Raw genomic sequence first — 15,109 nt, 5'->3', positions numbered from 1 at the left:
ATTTGCAAAGTTCGCAAAAAAAGTTTATCACCTGCAAAAAAAATGTACCACTTATTAATAATATCATATAATATTTCTAAAATTATCCATAAAAAATTAAATTCATTCATAAAATATTTAAGATTTAATATTTTGTAATAATGAATAATAATAAATTTTAATCAGTTACTAAAATCTGCAATATTTTGTAAATCAGAATATCCTCACAACGATAATTTTCATTCATATAGAATTCCTATATACTGTTTATTAAGAATTGATTCTAAATATAAATTTAAAAGAGAGATGTATTTATTATCAACATTATGCAACATTTATAAAATCACATATAATATAAATTATTATTATGAATTATTAATATACAACTATTAAAATTATACAACATTCACTTATAAAACATTTATGATTTGCCAGTAATATACTAAATTAACAAAACTTTCCAAACTAAAATATCCTCACAGATATACAATTTTAATCGACATAAATACCATATCCGTAAAAAAGTCACGCGTAATTTATCCCTCAAATTAGTATTAAAAAATTACTGTATAATAGAATTTAAAAGAATAGTGGCTCACAACGCTTCTGCGGCGTGCCTAGTAACTTTGAGCGTCGCTACAGCAGTTGTGTGGCAGCAGTGTCGCCTGGCGGGGCACGGCTCGGCGAGCATCGGCCGCTCAGTCAAGAAACTCGACTGCACCGAATCACTACGAAGCGAGGTTAAAATCGGTACGAGCCAGGAGCGCGGTGCTCTCTGTAACTCTAGGCTTTGCCTGCACGGCGGTGGCTTTTCTGACGGATTCAGTGTGCCGCGAGTTATTTCCGTGTTCCAGAATTCAGTGTCCGTAAGTTATTCGTGTTCGAGCCGTGTTCCCTAGTGTTCCTTACTTCTCGCGGGTTAAAGGACGAGGCGGAACGGGAACGTCGAAGAAATCGTTTTTCTTTTCTCGACTATCGAATACTTGGACACGCGTCGCTCTCGTACTTTTTCGCGTGCGTACATGTATTTATTCGAGATCCACTGGTCAAAAAAAAAGCAGCCTAGTGACAGTGATGAGTGTTTCTTCGCTTGTGTTCGTGGCCGTTGTTCGGGGCTTACGTGACTGTGACCGTGACTGCTGTGCCGCCGCCGCCACCGTGATGTACTTTGCAAGCTCCGCCGCCAAGGAGATGCTGTAAGTCAAATTTTCTGTATAATATTCTAATTCATACTATAACTTTCTCTTTTCGTTACCCGCGAAATTGTAATTCCGTTGGACAGCCCTGTGCATCCATTACGGATAGCCTTTGCGTGCTTGTTTATGTGCCGCAGATGGTACGAAGGTCGATCCGGAAATGGGTCGAAATCGTGATTTCCTATCGCGATTATCCATCGTATCTCGTACCTGTCTTCTTTCTATGCTCGTTAGAATTTCTCTGCAACATTCCTTCTTCTATGTTGTTCGTTGTAAATATTTTGAACATGGCTCTCCACTCGTCTCCGCGTTTTCAAATATTCCATATTTTTTGTACGTCTCATATAAACAAAGGCTAATGTACGTGTTGCATTAGAAAGAAATATAGGGTGGATATTGCTTTAGAGAAAAATTGGTAGGAAATTTATTCAGCGATGTAACGAGGCCGTTGCTCTTCGAACCGATAATACACAATTGCAGATGCGAATAATTTTCGTCGCGATTGTCGCGAATTACTCGTTGCCCTGTGTGTACTCAGCCGTACTTTTTTTTCCCTCTTTCGCGAGAGATAACGAGAGCGCGGGGCAGTTTTTTTGACGTTGGTCTCTCTCGCTGCGCAATAAAGGCGGCTCAAGGCAGCGCTAACATGGTGGCTGTTGCCGACGGAAACGTTGAAAGTCCGACGAAAAGGGTTCCCGATCGGTCGACCAAGGCATTTCCCATTTCCGCCCGTCTTCCGACCGTCCTCTTGAAGCCATAGATTTCTCGACGTGTCACGCTCGTATGTTACGTATATACGTGTACATGCGTGTGCATACGTGTACGTTTCCACGGCGAGGCCGTATGTATCGCTCCTTTGGTCGCCCGTTGAAAATGAAAACCTTACAATCCGCCTGCCTCGAAATTGGTAATTCGAACATATCAGCCGGACCAGTTTCGATTTCGAAATTCGAGCTCTTCGAAGCCATTCTCCGATATCCTACCATTGTAATACCGAATAGCTTCTCTGTTCTTGCTTCGTGCTGGAAACGCAGTTAGTCATGCATGAAATTATTACGATTCTTCCGGTGGCGATCATCGAATCGTCAACAAATTATGATAAACTGTGGTTATATTAGTTATCACGAGTATCGGGGGAAAATGAATATTGAAACGTCAGGAAATTCCGTAACAGTAGTCACTTGCTGCACGGTGCATATGTACAGCAGTGCCACGTTAACTGACCGGGATTTTACCTCGTTAACTGGCCGGCCTTATCCCCTCCAGTTCTTGGAAGACATTTTGCGATAAGTCTGTAATATTTATAAATATTCATGCGTGTTCAATAAACAAATGTGTCGCATATCCGTATTCATTGAAGAAAGATACTTGGAATTTCCTTGAAACATATTTCGCGTTAACTTGATACGTAAGATACATCGTCAAAACGAAGCATTTTATCTATATCATATGTTAATATCGCGTAACTGACTCTAGTGGTAAATTACATACTATTTTAACACTATTTATATATGACGTAGATATACAAGTTTTATGTTTCAAATTAAAATTGTTTAATTTTATCGCGGAAAATAGTTTCACAATTATTATTATACATATTAACGAATATTGCATACATATTTTACGATTGTGTAATTGACTCGAATAGTAAATTGAAACTATTTAATACTTGTACTTATATTATGCGGTATACATAAACACTGTTTAATTTCTTAGTTGAAAATAGTTCCACAATTATTATGCATATTAACCGAGCATTATTGCAAGTTTTACGGTCGTGTAATTCACTCAAATAGTAAATTATTATTTAATACTTGTATTTACAATATGGTGTATATATATACTAATAATATTTAATTATTTCCTTGTAAGTGGTTTCGCATTTGTTATGTATATTAAATAACAAATGTATATAAAAATAATGTTGACAATCTTTGAGAGTAACACAGTTAATACGGTCGTGTGAGAATCGTATTGGCTGGCGAGTGGGTATGCGTAGTGGTGCGATTTTTCAAACGGTACTTGATGGCTTGCGTTGATGCACACCGCTTCGGAAATCTATGAAATTGATAGCCACTTACATAACGCGGCATACAGAATCGCGAGAGAATCCAGAAGCGATTAGACGCCATTTTTCACTGGCGTCCTTAACTCATTAAGCAAATAGGGAGTAACGGTTGTCCGTGTGACTGTGTCGCGTCCGTGACGTGTACCGTTCCGAGCAACAGATTTTCGATCCGCCATGTTTTTCTCCGAAACATCGAGTTTCCTTCCGTAATCGTGTTTTCATTCATCCTTTGCCAATTTAACGACAAAATAATATGTAAATATCGCGTTAATACAACGTTATTAATAAATGTAAAATAACGTAACTAAATAGTTTATTATTACTCACTTATTTACTGTTTTGTTAAGATATAAAATAAGTATCAGAATGATAGATAATTTATGGAAGCTTAGTATGCAAACCGGACGTACGAAAAGAATCTTCATGCTTTACATAAAGATTTAGATAATCATAAAGTACTAGAAATAGTTCAGTTTCTTCAAACTTTATGAGATTTAGAAACTTTGTATGATCTAGAGGAAATAATGGAACAAATTCTTAGAATTTCCTTTCATAACCTCAACATTAAAGAATAGAAATCAATAAAATAAACTGACTGAGAAAAACAAATATACATAAAATTAGCTTTTAATAGGTTATACGTAATGAAAACTGTTAAGCAAATCTGTGGAATTTTCTGTCATCAATTTCCATATCGAATACAGAATTGAACAATGTAAATTAATTAAAATCAGACATGGAAAAACATGTTTATCTTTACCAGGCTAGATAACAAATTTAAAAATGAGTAATCTCGTCAGTCAACCTAAAAACGTTTATATTTCTTCGAAAACATTTGACATAAATAATATACACGGGCATTTTATCGGCAGAAATTGAATTTTCGCGCCATAAGGCCGTCCATTTTTACCGCATACAAATTCCCCTGGTTTATTTAAATTTATAGGATGTGGAATATTTATGGGGCCGTTGAAGATGCTCGAAAGGCGAGACATTCCGCCCGAAATCGACGTCGTTCATAAATTCCCGCCCCTTTTGGCCCACCCACTCGCCTCTTGGCTACATATTAGAAATCGATTTTACGTTTGTCACGCTTCAACTAGCTGTTATTTATCTCGTAATATACGGATTGCAAACGGACTATCTATATTTAGTGCGTTTTGTTCATTTCGTAGAGACTTAGGAGAGAAAAAGGGAGAAAGAAAAAAAAAATAATGAAAAAGAGGAAATAGAACGCGAAATATTGAACGCAGTGCGATTCCAGTTTCCTCGAGTCGTTGCAAGTCACGAAAGTTGAACATATGTTGCGCTAATGGCTGCTGTGTGCGTAGGGCTATGTAAATAAAACCTCTTCTCAGTTAAATCGGCCATTAGAGGCACGGTACAGTTACATTTTTATTTACCTGAATATCAAGATCTAAAATTAGCCTGCAAGCCTGCTTCGCTTTATAAAAAGAAAATTTTCTCCCGATTATGTAAATATTCGACAGGGACGTCGTACTTCACAATGTTGGTACAAGTGGGAAGAAATGCTGAAACATAAAATGGTGCTATATCAGGGCAATTATTTCGATAAAATACGTTACATGCTTCGCTATGCTATGGGAAAGAAAAATTCATGAAATATAAAATTGCGAAACCGGTGTAATTATTCTAATAATTATTCGGTATGTATATGGAATAGTATAATAATTGTTATATGGTTCATAATAATTGTATGTGTCATTAGTAAAGAAAAAAAAAAAAAAAAAGAAAAATTGTTAAGACACAAGACTTATTATCGATAAGATCTAAAAATATATCACCGGCTTGTTTCGTGTCATAAAAATAACATTTTCCCGCAATGCATATGTAAATATTCAATATTAATATAATCTAATAATATTGATAATTATAATTAATGAATAAATGAGGGTGTCTGATATTCGATACAGGAAATCGTTTAAATAATTAATTGATATAGAACTGATCTACTTTCTAATGTTGGCAAAAGAAAAACAATTATTAAAATACAAAATTTAGTATGAAAATATAAAATTAGCCCATAAGTTAGCTTATCTTATAAAGGAAACATTTTCCTGTAATTATGTAGATATTAAATATAAGGATAATATACTTTACAATATCGGTAAAAAAAAAAAAAAAAAAGAAAAAAAATGTTGGCGTGTAAAATGTCACCAAACGAAGGGGAGGTTAATTATTTAAACAAGTATAATAGCGCGTTAAATGGGATTTGGAAAGAGGATAATTATAATTCCGCAAACGAAGCGTAGTTCAAAAGATAAATGTTTGAATTAATAATTGGCAAACAGAAAAAAGGTACGCCGCGCGCTGCCTGTTAATTCATAAACTTTTAATCGCATCATTTTTAACGGTATGTAACATGAAAAATGTTAAACAGCCGGGTTTTATCCCGTCGAACGAGCTGCAAACGTAATCTAGGGGAATTACACGTGAATAATGTAACCAGAGGATCAACGGTGTATATTCTTCCTATGTCTTTTCTCACTAATCCGGATGTCGCAGTCCTTAAACGCCTGATGTTTATTTTGATTCCAACCTTTCTTCGTTCATTATCATTTAAACAACACGAGATAATGTTTTTAATTAATTCTTAGGAACTTCTTTACCGTTATGAAGATGGTATTTTCATTTTGAAAGTTCTCGTGTTTTTAGAGGTATTAAATCTAGTAACTTTTTTCTAGTAATCTAGCCGAATAATTCTGAATAACATTTGTTTTTATTACTAGACGAAAGGACGCTTTATTTACCTATGTTTTAAAAATAATGAAATGAATTATTCTGACGATAACTCGCAACTCAATTTCAACTTTTATTATCTATCGCGGAACATCGTTGCGGGATAAAAATTATGCATAAGCTCAAAAAGTAAATCGATCAAACTCGGGGCAAATGCATCTACATTTTAGTTTCTAAAAGTGATGGATGCGCAGGTGTATAGTAATTTCTTTGGCGAATCGGTTTATCAGATAAGGTTTCGAATAAAATTGATGATTTTTCTCTCATTAATTACTTTTGCCTCCGAGTTCTAATTATTAATTATTTAAAATAATACTTTCATTGGAATTATTTATAAATGTCTTGATAGAATTATTCGTAATCACAGGATTTATATGTAATCTTGTAGATTTTTTGCATATTTTAATTCCTTTCTCAATATTTAAGAATTACTTTCAAGTGCTAGAAAATTTCTATTTTCTTGAATGCAGAATTTCATAGTGATTTCTAGTTTTCCATTTCTCCCAATTTTACTTAAATTTATATTTATATCAATTATATTAAATTCAATGAAATATCCCTCTGTACCTATAAGTATAATTCATTTCACATAAAATTTCCTTCAATGTCGAATGAAAGTTCCCGTTCTAAACCCCTTTCTATACAACATAAATCCGCTTTTGTAGCAGAGGAAAAGTCGGAAGAGCAGCGAAGTTCTCTGATCGAAGTCCATAATCGTATCACGTAATTACACGTTACCTGATCGCATATTGTTCACCATGATCGGTAAGGAATTACGGATGGTTCAGATTCATCGATCACGAACCTCTCACTAAACAATAGCATCGTGTTTAGGATTAGCAAAAAGCCTCCTAATCAAGTGAAATATATTTCTATTTGCTCTTTTTTCATTTATTCTTTTCTACCTTTCGTCCCCTTCATTATCGTTGGTTCCTCCTGCGACTTTTTTTATCTCTCTTTTTTTTCTTTTTTTTTTTTTTTTTTTTTTCGACACACACATTTTATTCTTCCTTCACCATCAGACCCTCGGACGCAATACTTCATCAAATTAATTAAAAATATTAGTAAACTGACAAGTTGCAAGTTGATAGACCTTACTTTTAATAATTAATTTAATCTTTATAATTTTCTCGTAGAACACATTGCAATAGATGGTTTTGTCATTGTCGTCACATAGGACAATCTAGATGCTTTGTAATTTCTAAAGCTTATTTACAATTCCTCAAAAATCAAATTATTTTCAATGCAGTTGCTCGATTTGGCTACTCAAAGTGCTTCTTTATTATATATACAGGGTGGTTGGTAACTGGTGGTACAAGCGGAAAGGGGGTGATTCTAGGCGAAAAAAGAAGTCGAAAATATAGAATAAAAATTTTTCGTTCGAGGCTTTGTTTTCGAGAAAATCGACTTTGAATTTTGGCTCGGTACGCGTGCACTTTATCACGTCTCGTTATAACGGATCTCACTGTAGATCGTTGTCTCGATTGACTTTATTTTTTTAATTTAAAAAATTTTTTAATTTTTAAATTTTTATTCTATATTTTCGACTTCTTTTTTCGCATAGAATCACCCCCTTTCCGCTTGTACCACCAGTTACCAACCACCCTGTATATGTATATCGATTGTTTATATTTCACGTCATATCATTACAAATAGCAATTGGTACAGTGAAAAATATGTAGAATTAAAGATGGACAATGTAAGTGGTGGCTAAACGAAAGGCGGATTCATCGTCATTTTCGAGGTGGGTTTGGCGCGCGTGGAAAAAGTAGGTTGAGCGCCACTCGGCCTGCAGGACCGCCTAGTTTTTGTCGAAATCGATTTGTCGAGAAGGCGTACACGGATCGCGAACGTTGAGACGCTTCCGAGTCGTCTTACCCAGTAATCGTATAATCTGCTGTTATCAAGAATCTTGTTCACGCTATGCTCCGTGGAAAAACAAATACACCAACCATTCTAGAGACAAATATAGGAAACTTGGTCTAGGGGAATTTTTAGGGAATAACAAAATTAGAATTTAATATAAATGGTGGGTTTTTTTTAGAAAACTTGAATCTGATGTGGAATATACACCTCTTGCAAGAAATTGGATTTAGATGAATTTCCTGAGGGATCTCTAAGATTAGAAAGTAATTTGAAATATAAACATTTCGCAATGCGTCTACAGGAATTTTTAGGGATTTCTAGAATTACAGAGATGTAAGCTTTTAATTGCCATACGTTTGCAAGTTTTCTATTAGCCGCTTTTCTATTTCATTTTTATGCTATTTTATGTCTTCAAAAAGTCCTCGAAATACTTGTGATAATTATTAAAGTCTTCCTGAGGTTATACAGTTTGTTTTTAAGACAAATGTTATAGGTTCGATATTAATTACAATAATAGAAATCAATAACGGTTACACAACTCAGCTGAGGGCTAAACGACTTAGGTAAAAATCACAATGAAATGAAGAAAAGGTTGGCAACACGTGATTCAATAGATCTGAAGTATCGCGATTACAAAGATTGGCGGCCATCATAGGAAGAATGGCGTGAGATGGGTGGTGACAGAAGAAAATCGACTATGCGAATCTTGTTTACTCGATTCGAATGGAAATTGCAAACTCATTGCTTGCTTTGGGGAAATAGGACTAGTTTGCACCCGAAACTCTTTTTCCAAGCGAAATCAAGGATCATTTATTTTGGTGGCGGCCATTAACTTCTTACACTAACACCCCCGCACCACCGCAGCCATCATGAAAATTTGATCGAACACAAAATTCCATCGTCATGAATGAGGAAGACGCATGAATTATTCATTTTCATAATTAATTTCGCTTTGATATTTATTATTGATATTCCACCGCATCAATGTTTAATTAGCGACCATCTGCGTCTCCCATTTTGTTGATCCCATGTAATGATGGATTAGTGATTTTTAAACAAGTTTTTTTTCTCTTTTTTTTTAATAAAAAGTGATGGAAAATTGGGTGTGAATCAGCGGTGGAAAGTTCGGGAAATTCCATTGGGAAATTATTTTATTTGCTAGGTGTAACAACTATGTATCGACCTAAAGACGATGCAAATTTAGGAATAACATGAGGAAGATAAAATTATCTTGTCTGGATGATAATTATTTGCCACTTGTAATTGTAAATCAGCCCAAGATCGAGCTTATAAAAGAAGGAGTTTAAGAAAATAATTGTATATTCAGATAAGAAAAACAAGATGGAATAATAAATATTTAAACAAAAAAAATAGTTAATATATCGTCAGAAAGAGATTTGTCGTTCTCCGAGATACGATTAAGAATTCCTGAAATCTCGCAAAAAATTGCTTTCGTCTCTCATTACGTAAATACTTAAAATTCATAAATTACCAATACAACCGATTACTTTTATAGCAAGTTTCCTTCTATTCGACAGTAGATGATGTTATTTAATAACCACTGCAAAATGAAATTGTCGAGACATATCAGCTCATCGAGACGATTCTTCGATAATTTCTCGAATTTTCTCTACATTCTCACACTAACCTAAAGCCGTCAATTTCTTCCTTTTTCCTAACATAAAGCCGTAGTTTCGTTATATAAACCAATTAGTCCAATCGATTTCTCCTTTGTCAATCGGTTATCGTCGCAGAAATTAGAACGTCGAAACCGTGAGCTGTCATGGAACCGTGTCGATCATCGATTTCTCGATGATTCTTATTAATTAACGAGTCGCCGGTACGTAATCCTCCGATTGGAATTCAGGCACGCCTCAACATAAGCGTTCAAAGTAATTAACACGACAGTAGATGGATCTTGGAGAAACAAAAGAAAGATTTTAGTACGGATAGATAGGGGCAGATGGCGACGCGATTGCGCGTAGATTTCTCCGCGATCGGTCTCATCGATTCGTCGCATACTTCGCGGCTATCTTCCCTCGTTACGCGTGAGATTTTCGAGCCGCTGCGTGAATATTTCAGCGATAATACGCCATCTAAAATAGTCATAATTTATTCGACGAACCCACGCGACCGAGCGCCAGTAGTAATCGGTCTTTGCTCGATTAATACAACGTACAGTATCGTATTGATTAATCACGCGAGATTATGCCAATTACTAGATGGCTGAATAGTTCTATATTCTTATGAATTCGTGATTATTATGCTTATTGAATATCGATTATCTTCCATGATTTTTCTGATAGTTAAGTCAATCTAAGTATATGCATACATTTGTTAAAAAATACTACAGAATAACTTGTACTGCGATTTAGCTTATCACTGGGAGATTATATTTTATAGAGATTTTGTTAAGATATTGGCTCTAGGTAATTTTAGAGTACGCTGGCATTATAATTTGATATAAAACTTTAAATATATAAGACTTTTCTTTAATACAGTAGATTTAAGGGATTTTTTACAAACTCTAGGATTAGAATTTAATATAAAATGTACACTTTTTCCAATAAGCTGAAACTAGAGGGATTTTTAGAAAAACTTCATGGAAATTTGGGACTGGAATTTAATACAGTATGAAATATGAACCTTTTTGATTTCACTTTGATGAGATTTTTTTAAGGTTAGGTCTATCTGGAATTTTCAGGGCATACTAGAATTAAAATTTAATATGAAATGTAGACTTATTTTAATACATTGGAACTAAGGGCGTTTTAGAGAATTCTGGAATTAGAATTTAGTACAAAATATAGATTTCCTAAAAAGAAGTTGAGTTTGACGGAAGGAGTAGAAAATCTTAAGATTAGGATCTACAAGGAAATGTCGCATACTAATCACTGAAACGTGTTAATGGGCAATCCTAAGTCAGAGAATCGACGGAGAGAATATCATTTGATGTCTGTCGGCGAAAACCAGTTTCGTTGTTCGATTAAAAACAGGATTTCAGCGGGGAAAACTCTGTTTCCCGGCAACAGCATTATATTCGCAACTTTTCCCCCACCCCTTCCCTCCTCTACGCCTGCGTTTTCGTGGAAACAGGAATTCCATTAGAGCTTTCAAATCGGCTGACTCTTTCATCAGACAGGATCGATTCCACCGTCATCGTCTATTCGAATTAAAACGAGCCGCGCCGTTTCAGACTTCGCGGAACGTATCAATCTGCGCGCCGCCATTGCAGAAAGGGGGAAAAAAAGTCAGTCGCTGCAGTAAAATTAACAGAGATACGTCCGTAAAAAGAATTCGTGGAACTACGGTGGTACGAAAATAAACTTTAATAAATTCCTATTAAAATTTATTCAAACTTACATCTGAATATATTACAGTTTGGTCGTTGAACGAAATGAACATACACATTGGATTGTGTATGTAACAAAGTCCACGCTAATTTCTACGTTTAAAGAAATATTGAAAAAATTATTTAAGAGGCGTAAAAACACATGTATTTGAATTCTTTGGTGAAAGGTATAATAAAACTGTAGAGAAAAAACGCTCCTTGGTCATAAATATTTTTTATATGAAAATAATAACATGTGATACGATCTTTTAAGAAGACTCGAACGAAAGTGCCTAATGTTAATAAATATTTCAACGTTGAAACAGTTTCATAGCGATTGCATAATATCAGTATCGATTCTTCGTAAATTTATCGTAACACGTCGAATCGTTGAAGGTCTTGCGGTGGTGTTAAAGTTTCGCGCAACAGCTCACGGCATTTTGCACCGAAACTTGGCGACGAAATTCTACGGGCAATTTGCACGGTGTGTGTATAGGCTGGCGCGCAAGTGGGTCAGCCTCTTGGTATCCGCGTGAAAAAAGCTTAAGGCGCTGTCTGCGGCCGTTTCACTCGGCTCTTAACGCGTTCAGCGCAGCAGATAATGTCGACGTGAACCGCGTCTGATGCAGGCATCGCGAAAATTCCACTTGCTGTTTCGAGAATTTTTATCGATGTAATCGTCTCTCGCGAAGAAATGACAAAAAAACGACGACAAAAACATGGCAAAAAACGGAGACCGTATCACGTAGAATATTTAGTATGTAGCACTATGTTTTTCTAATAAATTATGCATTGATGTTTTTCTAAAGCAGGTCTTAAAGTATTTCCTTTAAGGACTGTGATAATTTTTTCTTTTTTCTTCCCACACAGTATCGCGTTTTTTTACATTTGCGAGAAATTATACTGTGTATGTGCATTGCTGGAGATATATCTTGAACTTTTTCTGTGGATCTTAGGAAATGAAGGTGATCACGTAGTTCTACGTGTTTTAAAGTTCGTATTAAATTACACTTTACATATAGGCTATACTATGCAGTGTTCTGTGCTTGATATTTCGGTATTAGGAATAGATTTCGAGAACTTTCTCTATGCAAATATTTTGGAAACTGGTCGTTACCACGTAGCACTGCGTTTTTTTTTTTTTTTTTACATTCGCAATAAATTACATTCTATGTAAGTCTTATCACGTTAATATCTCGTTAGAAGCGGCTCGTGTGGATTTTCACTCGAGAAATTAACATCAGCCTGTAGTACTAGGTTTTACAAAATGCACACCAAATTGCAGTGGAGAAATTACGGTTTGGTCGTTGGACGAAATAAACACATTTTCTTTTGGCAACGTATTAATAGCCCATCGATGGTGGTTCTCGCGCAATTGTGCCTGCGAACATGGTACAGACAGCAATCGATACGACGGGTACGTAGTCAAGTATCGCGTGAAACGGTAACCAATGTGTTAACACGCTGTCGGCCCAGAAATACGGAGGAAATGTTAACACTTTCACAACCGCCTACATAAGGGCAGAGAAAATCGCTGGGAACAGCTGCACGCTGTCAACTAAATTACTAATAAGGGAATCCATATTGTACTACGCATTATATTTACGTATCAAAATATTTGAAAATCAAATATTATAAAATAATCATGCTTGCTCGCTGCATGCATGTCTCGCATTCGAGGAAAAGGAGTTTGAAAATTTGTTAATACACCTTTGCTTAAGGGTTTGGACTAGTATTGCGTAAATTTTTCATTTCGCTTTAAATACAGTGTGACAGGGTTAATAGATTTTGCATAGATATATCGAAGGTGTTGATAAAATGTGAAAGGTGTTAAACTTTCTAATACTGTTGCTTTTGAATGATTCTTATATTATACCGATGGGTCGTTAGTGAGGTGAATTTTGTGTTGGTTTCACTGGTAGAGTAAGTGTGGTACCACTGAAATGGCGCAACGCGATTTTGCGGTACCGATACCTAGGCGAGGCTGACGAAAATACACCTCACCCGTTCCTTAATCGTCTGGCCTGCCTCTATCGAAGCCAAATCTATCCTGGTTAAGTGAAACGGCATAACATTGTCGCGGAAGGGCAATCCATAATTAATTTCCATAGTTTAATCATAAAACGTAGTTTATCATAATTCTTAGACGAGGCTGGGAGGAACTTTCCATTCGTTTCTTCATTCATATTCTTCAGAAGGAAGAAAAAAGGTTCTTCGAACTTCGTCAAACTTCATGAAATTGTGGTATCTTGGATAGAGAAAAAAATATTTATGAAGAAAGCGTTAAGCAAATTCCTGGAATTGACTTACATAACCTTAATCTTTAAAAAAAAAGGACAGAATTCAATAATGTAAATTTATAGAAAATAAATTGCAGATTGGTTAATAGAAAATTAGTTCTTAATAGTTTAAGCTTGGTACAACCGTGTTTCCTATCGAACCTAACCTCAAATCTCCAATAAAGTAGAACTGTATTACACAATTTGATAAAAGTTGATATACTATAGTTCATATTTAATCGAACTTTCTGAAATTTGTTTTGTTTAATAAGCTTTTTAGTATTTTAGTTTTTGAACAAGATAAAATAGTATTATAAAGTTTCATCTATATTGAACGATTTATCCGCAATTTAAATAAAAAGGTACGGGAAGTAAAATATTTTTCGTGGAAATATTTTATGGTGGAACAATTTTTACGTTTAGGAATATATATTCGGGCACGTCTGACCGCGTACTACCTCAAGCGTGTTCCGGACTGTCGATTCGTAAATAAATCGCGGTAGACGTCGCTAAATCACGTTTACTACATCGGTACTAGGGCCGCATCGTTTGGTGTTGCGATCGCGCAGCTTTGCACACACGCGACACATCCTGTCGCTCTCGAAAGACTGCTACGTGCCATTACCGGCTGACATGTTTGGACATCATTGTTTATAAGCGCTTTTACGCCGATCAGGACACCGCCGCTTCTGTGTACTAAACGCTAATTGATCAAAGGAAACAGTATACATCTTGTAACATCTCGTAGGCGATTGACGTACGTATTACTACATGTTATAGAAAGTGATTCTTGTCGATCATTTATTACAATAAAGTCGAATTTACACTGTCACATTTTGGAAGCACACGGTGGATGAACGCTGTTAGCATTCTTGTCACATACGCGGATGGGAATGAAACAGTGTAAATTCGGCTTAACGAAGACCAAAATTACGATGTGAAATAGATTGAATTTATGTTAATTAATCCTCAATAGTATCATTGGATCATAAATGATTCGTATATTACATTTAAACTCAATAGTATACCATGATACAATACTATAGTATAATACCAAATTTCAGTGATGATATGGTAATATAGTGATACAGTACTACATCTATCTAAAGATTTTCAAAAAATTCCTACAAATATAAGGCACCATTTACCATAAGGCACATTAGCCTCTCTGTCTCTCTTTCTCTCTCTCTCTCTCTATGGCTTTATGCCATATTTTAAAACTTAATTAAGCCTCATAATGATGTTACGACTTCCAATAAATGGAGAAACGTTATACACAAAACGTGACAGAATGATAAAATCCCGAATGTGCAGAATGAAGCTTGGAAGAAAGAACCGTATCGATCTTTCAAAGTCCCGCAGAGTTTCGTTAATCGACGCTTGAAGAGCGTTCGAGGGAAGAATGACGAGGTACGATCGATAACACACGGACGTCGAGTCGCTGCTCGATACAGAAACCGTATATATATACGCGAACGATGGTTCTCTGGTTGAGAAGTGCGCGGTGCAAATACCTCAAAGGGACTCTTGACGATTTTCATAAAATGCCACTGTTTCTTGGCCGCTTTGGCGCGCATAGTGCCGCCATTAATGTTGCGCGGCACCGGAGCTAACCTACACACCTCGGGCG

General features: G+C 35.6%; 1 protein-coding gene across 2 annotated transcripts in view; it reads left to right on the top strand.

Annotated features, from left to right (window-relative positions):
* The first annotated feature begins 1,036 nt into the window (after positions 1-1,036).
* The window catches only part of LOC138188056 (golgin subfamily B member 1), an 81,176-nt gene continuing 67,103 nt past the window's right edge, over positions 1,037-15,109 (top strand). For both annotated transcript variants that reach the window (XM_069129459.1, XM_069129458.1), the window contains exon 1: positions 1,037-1,175. The gene's annotated coding sequence lies outside the window, so the exon portion shown is untranslated. The remainder of the gene's footprint in view (positions 1,176-15,109) is intronic.

This window comes from Bombus flavifrons, chromosome 16 (genome assembly GCF_040668555.2).
Source record: "Bombus flavifrons isolate JBK064 chromosome 16, iyBomFlav1_principal, whole genome shotgun sequence".
In the NCBI taxonomy this organism is placed as follows: Eukaryota; Metazoa; Arthropoda; class Insecta; order Hymenoptera; family Apidae; genus Bombus; species Bombus flavifrons.
Note: the sequence above shows the minus strand (reverse complement) of the source record. Positions and strands in the feature narration are given on the sequence as shown.